Source organism: Tupaia chinensis, unplaced genomic scaffold, assembly GCF_000334495.1.
Source record: "Tupaia chinensis unplaced genomic scaffold, TupChi_1.0 Scaffold144016_1, whole genome shotgun sequence".
In the NCBI taxonomy this organism is placed as follows: domain Eukaryota; kingdom Metazoa; phylum Chordata; class Mammalia; order Scandentia; family Tupaiidae; genus Tupaia; species Tupaia belangeri.
This window is the reverse complement of record NW_006203868.1, coordinates 1,643,294-1,649,276: the sequence shown is the minus strand read 5'-3', so window position 1 is coordinate 1,649,276 and position 5,983 is coordinate 1,643,294. Positions and strand designations below refer to the sequence as shown.

Here is a 5,983-nt window from a genome sequence, read left to right as displayed (position 1 = left end):
TACTTTATAGTATGTTCATTCTACTCACCGGGGTTTATGCCTAGGGTCAGACTAGGATACATGTGTAGGTTTGTGTCTGCTGTGCTAGCTAATGGATTTATTTAGACTAATTAAGTTCATTAGCAGAACAATTGAATGGGGAGGGGGGAGGAAGGTATGGAGGACAACCATGGATGCCAGGGAAAAAGGGGGGGGAAGGTGGGACATAGCAGAGGGTGGGGGATGGGGACTCAGGGATGGCAAGACAAAGGGCAAGGTATGCAGGACGTAAGAATTGGAAAATTATTTGCTGAGAACATATATGTGGATGTACTTGATTGAGACAATGCACAGTGTATTTTGGATGGAAAATTCATTTGTGTGTTGTGATGGTGTAAAGTGAATTAATAAATAAATTAATTTAAAAAAACAACATGCCAGACATGTGTGTGCCCAATATCTCAACAGTACAAAGAAATAAAAGTGAAGGGCAACATTATCAGGCCCCATTGGGGGTGCCTGCCTCCTATTTCTCTGTGGTGAGCATATGTGCCCTCTGGCAATGTTTAAAAAACAAAAAAAGAACTGTGAAGAAGTGAGAAGACAAGGCAAAAACTAGAAGATTCCTGCAACACATATAATTAACAAAGGATTAGCATCCGGTGCACATACAGAACCATAAATCAATTCTACAAAAATAGAAACTATAAAAAATGGGCAAAGTGCAGAAACATACATTCAGAAGGAGGGGAAAAAAAACCCACACAAATTGGCAAAAAACTAAGAAGACTGATGATATCAAAGGATGTGGGGCATCCCACTCTGACAGGGGTATAAATTGGTTCAACCACATGGGAAAATTATTTAGTGTCATTTAGTAAAGTTGAAACTACAAGTACCCCATCGCTTATAAATTCCACAACTAGATACACCCCTAAGCTAGGGTTTTTCAATCTCAGCACTATTGACATCTTGGACCAGATAATTCTTTGTCTTGAGCATCGTAGGTTGTTTAGCCATGTCTTTGACTTTTCCCCCACAAGATGCCAGTGGCAATGACCCATACCCAAGTCCTAAAAACCAAAAATGTCTGGGGCATTTGCTGAACGTCTCTGACACTGGGAAAATGTCACCCTTGGTGGAGAGCAAGCGCCCTAGACTCATGCACACGAGCAGAGAGCTCTGAGAACATTCATTGCAGTGCTGCAGGAAATGGCAAAAAGCATAAACACACAAGGAAAATGTAAATCATGGTAAATAACTACAATGAAAGTGTGCATATCCTATAGTAAACTAAAAACAAACAAACAAACAACAACAACAACAAAAACAAAAAAGACCAGGTATATGAGAATAAAAAAAAAAAGAAAAAAGAAAAAAAGACTGAAGAAAAACCCAGGTCCCAAAGGAGAAGAGTCCTGATTAGACAGAGCTGCGCAGCCAGGCCCAAGCTGCCTGCTGACCTTCCAGCACAGGCTGGAGCGCTCTTGCACAGCTAGACCAAGCCTGCGCTGCGTGTAAACGCTCTCCATGGGCAACACTCTTTTTTTGATTGTTTAATCAACACTTACAGTTATCTGTTGACATTTTGGAAACAAAACCAAGAATCCTTGAGAGGACAGAGTGAGCATTGTGCCTCTGAGCCTTTAGGAATACGCAGACCTGGGTCTGAACAGTGGAGTGAACACTGGATGCTTATCTTCCAGAAAGAAGGCCTTTGTATGCAGACTCTGCTCTAGGCGAGACTGGTGATGGAAAACTCTGACAGTGGAATTCCCTGAATGAGCTTCCCTTACTCCTGTCCATAGTCCCAAGTCATACATGAGGATACAGCACTGATCCGCAGTACAGACGGCATCCTGGGGATTCTCAACAGGTCGGCCTGGGAGGAGTAGGGTTGGAACTAAGCAGACGAACTATCTGGGGAGGTGGGACATAACATTTATCTCTGTTCTTCCAATCAGCAGAGAGCTGAAGGTGCCCTTCAAACATGAAACAGCTACCTGATGGTCTCCTCCAAAGAGAGAACAGATTGAAAAAAGAAACTCCAAAAGGTCGCTTTCTATAGAAAGTATTTAACTTTGGAAACATCAAATGAAAGGTATTGCTGCTCTGTGTTATTTTTTTCCATGCTAACCTGGGCCTATGTTTTCTAAAGCAGAAAACTTCAAAGTTAAATGCTGTGAGATGGAAAATGTAATGAGTGAAATGTTAACAGGGAGTGGTGGGGGTGGTAGCAAATACGGAGAACAGGCCCTGACTGCTCAGCTCCAGCGATGGCTGATGTGAAGAAAGCCTGGCCTAGATTCTCCCAGTCTTCTCACTGTGAAGAGAAGCCAGAAATTCAGAGACTCATGTAAAACTTCACAGTTTCAAAAGCAATGTGCCCACTAAGCCATACACATACATGAGCCACAGTAGGGCGTGTGAAAAGTTACATAACTAACTCACAGCATTGTGAAGAGGATGAAGTGAACTAGAATACAGTCAGCAATCGTTAACTGGTGACTATACATCAGAAAAGCATATAAACATAGCACAGAATAAGTCAGGGGTGGTGACAGGTTGCGTTTTCCAAAGAAGGCTGTAATAATATCTCCTATCCCCCATGCTGCTTTCATAATGGATCCATGACACTCCCTCCGTCAAAGAGTGGGGCTACGTTCCCTCCCCTGAGACCCGAGTGGGACTTGAGGAATCCCTAAAGCAACAGCATGGTGGAAATGACTGTGGCCCCTGAAGCCAGGACATGGCAATGCCATGCATCTCTGCCTTGCTGTCCTAGGACGGTCACACCTGTAATCCAGCCTCCTTCCAGTGAGAGCCAAAGTGGCCTGTAGAGAGGTCCATGTTGAGAGGAACCAAAGCTCCCAGCCACGATCCCAGCCATCGGCCAGCTCCAACTCGCCAGCTCTGTGAGTGAGCTGTCTTTTTAAAAAGAATTATTTATTTAACTTTATTTATTATTATTAATTTTTAATTGACCAGAGAGAGAAAGAGACAGAGACAGAGGGGGAAAGTGAGAAAGCAAGCTGCCTGTCCTGGACTCGAACCACGGTAGGCCATGTGGGAGTCCAGAGCCCCAACCAACATGCCACTTGCTGGCCCAGAGTGAGCTGTCTTGAGGGTGGCCCCACTGCTCCCATTCGAGCAGCTCCGGCTGAAACCACGTGGAGCAGGGGCAAGCCATCCCTGCTCAGGCGGGCCTAAATTGTAGATTCATAAGCAAAATAAATGAATGTTCTTATTAAGTCACTAAACTTTGAGATGGTTTTTCACACAACAATAACCAAAACAGGGTTAAAATGTTTTTTTGTTTTGTTTTGTTTTGTGTTTTTTTTTTTAAGCTAGACACACTCCTGGAAGAGGAAAGACAGAAACCCAAGGTCAATATTGGACTTCTAGAGTAATAGGTGCTAGGTGCTGGGAGTAATAGGTGCTGGGGAGAAACAGATAACCTGAGGCCTCTCTCAGCTTCAGAATCAGGTGGAAGCCCGAGACCACCCTTCTGTATTGATACTACTGTGGTTATCGCTCCAAATCTTTTCACATTTAAAGATGGGGCAGAGTTCCTCATGGAAGGGGTCTCACGTTCTCCCTGCATCTTTCTTAGAATGGGGTGCGGGAAGCTGTATTTTTCAGCCACTTTCCAGATGATTCTTATTTGCCAGTTTAGAAATCCATACTTCACCCATCTCCCGTGTAACACTTTCGGATGTTTTCTTGGGTTTATTTCTTAGAGAAATGCACATGGTTTAACAGTTAGGGAGCTGTGGCTTTGCCAGTGCTTCATTCCTTCACCACAGATGCCCTGAATCCTCAGTGCCCAGATGTGGTGGGCCTGGTATAAGCCTGAGGAGGTGGAAGAAAGGGGCCATTCAAGACAGACAGTGACTGAAAATTTAAAACTAGAATAGAGTCAGAGATGGCCGTGGGGCCCGGAGGCTTTTCCAGCTGGCAGAGACCCTTTCTACCACCCCTTCAACAGCTCCATTAATTCTACTCTTTGGGCATCTACCATCTTTCATCTACATAAAGTCACTGCTATTTCCCCACTTCCACCCCGGGCCACACTGAGACCTGCCTTCTCCCTTTCAATAGTAGAAAGAATTTACGTGTCAGAACTTAAGCTAAAAGTTAGAGAGCATATGTTTTTAATAAAAATAATAACTGGACATGTTGATAAAATGTTTGCTTTCGAAGCAAGAAGAAATGCTTGCCAGCAAATGAAGACACTGAATCTACCCTGCAAAGCTCTGCTGTGTGCAGGGTGTTCAGTCAGGTACTCGCTATCGAGGAAAACAGTGGCCCTTGCATCAGCCAAAAGCTTAACATGTTGCATGTAAGCTGCAAGAGTCATTAATGTCCATAAGAATTGTACATGTACCTGTCAGTGTATTTATTAGACAATTCTGGAAGAATTAAACACCAGACTGATCATTATGCTTATAACTTGGGATGGGGTGGGAGAAGAAGGCACTGTGAGATTGTAAGATTTCACTTGCTAAAATAATCTCTGAAAAGTCGTCTTTCTTGTTGCTCTTCTGGTGACGACAATGAATGAAGAAAAGGTAATAAGAAATATTGATAAGAGCTGGTGTGGTCACTATAGATTATTTTTGCATATTCTAGGGTTCATGTAAGTTAGAATAATACATTGTTTCTTTTGTGTCTAGCTTCTTTCATTCAACACATTGAGATTCACGCATGTTGTTAATGGTTTCAATAGTTTATTCCTCTTATACTTAAGAATAGTAATCTACTGTATGAGTATTTAACTATTTACATTCAAGAGAAGCCAGATCCCACTTGGCCCAGCCCAGTCAGCCTGAAATATGCTGGGCACATGCACGGTGCCAGGATCTGACAGCCGGAGAACTGGAGAGAGGGTGTAGCATGATCAAAACCCGTAAAGGGCTCCCCCGCCCGCTGCCCCCTGCCCCGTCTTTCTCATGTGCATATGCTCTATTGTATCAATTGATGGACACTTTTGGGTTGTTTTCAGGTTTGGGCCATCATACTGAGAATAAAATTGTTATGAGCATTTTTGTACAAGTCTGTATGGGAAATGTTGGGTAAATACCTGGGAGTGGAATTACTGAACCCTAAGATAAATGCATGTTTACTTTTATTTTTAAAAAGTAGGTGCTTCCATTTTGATGTAGCAATTCATCTCACAATTTATTCTAAATAGTCATGAATGTAGGTAATTATTTAGCTATCTGGGTGCTTATAGTAGCATTGTTTATGTAGTTACTACAATTTAACATACCACCAGGCTAGGAGGACTACAAGACTATTTATGTATTTGTTCTTTATTCAAGTTAGAGTGTATGCACATGAGATGTATATTCATAAGAGAGACAGAGAGAGAGAAGCACCCGTCACAGGCTCTGATCTCCTTCCTCCAGTTCTCCAGCCTCTCAGATCCGGGTACCATGCACACGCCCGCGTGTTTCAGGCTGGCTGGTCCAGGGATTCACTCTGAGGGAGCCAGGTGGGAGCCAGCTGCTCCTGAGCAGTGCCTTGCCTCCGTGCCACAGAGCCAGCCTCGCATGGAGAATTAAATGGCATTTCATACCTCTAGTTCAGGAATCAAAATGGCATAAATCCACAGTAAAGGTGAAAATAGGAAAGAGTCTGTCAGCAGATAGAGATGTTAACGAATTTCCTGGAAACAGAAAGGGTTGGAAGAATACTGATCAATACAGCAGGGGAAGTGGGCTGTAGCCAATGAGGGCTCAGGGTCTCTCCACAGAAGCTGAGAGATGCCTCAGTCTGGAAATGAAAAAAAAATCCCAGATAGTAGGAGTAGAAAACAGAGCTGACACCCGTTGAAGTTTTATATATGCAGTAGCTAACTCCTCTGCTCGTACAGATTAGACAGGTGCCAATCACTCTCTGGGTAAAACACTGGAGGGCTTGTCTCTGAAGAAAATGTATAGATTGCCTGGTGAGAAGCCAATATGTGCTCTGGAAGCCCAGAGTGCAGCCAGCCCTCTGC

General features: G+C 43.4%; 1 long non-coding RNA gene across 1 annotated transcript in view; it reads left to right on the top strand.

The window, feature by feature from the left end:
• Positions 1-5,983, top strand: part of LOC102491713 (uncharacterized) — a 26,066-nt gene that overhangs the window by 9,250 nt on the left and 10,833 nt on the right. Inside the window, exon 2 of the long non-coding RNA XR_337043.1 lies at positions 1,944-2,080. This is a non-coding gene — a long non-coding RNA (uncharacterized LOC102491713). The remainder of the gene's footprint in view (positions 1-1,943; positions 2,081-5,983) is intronic.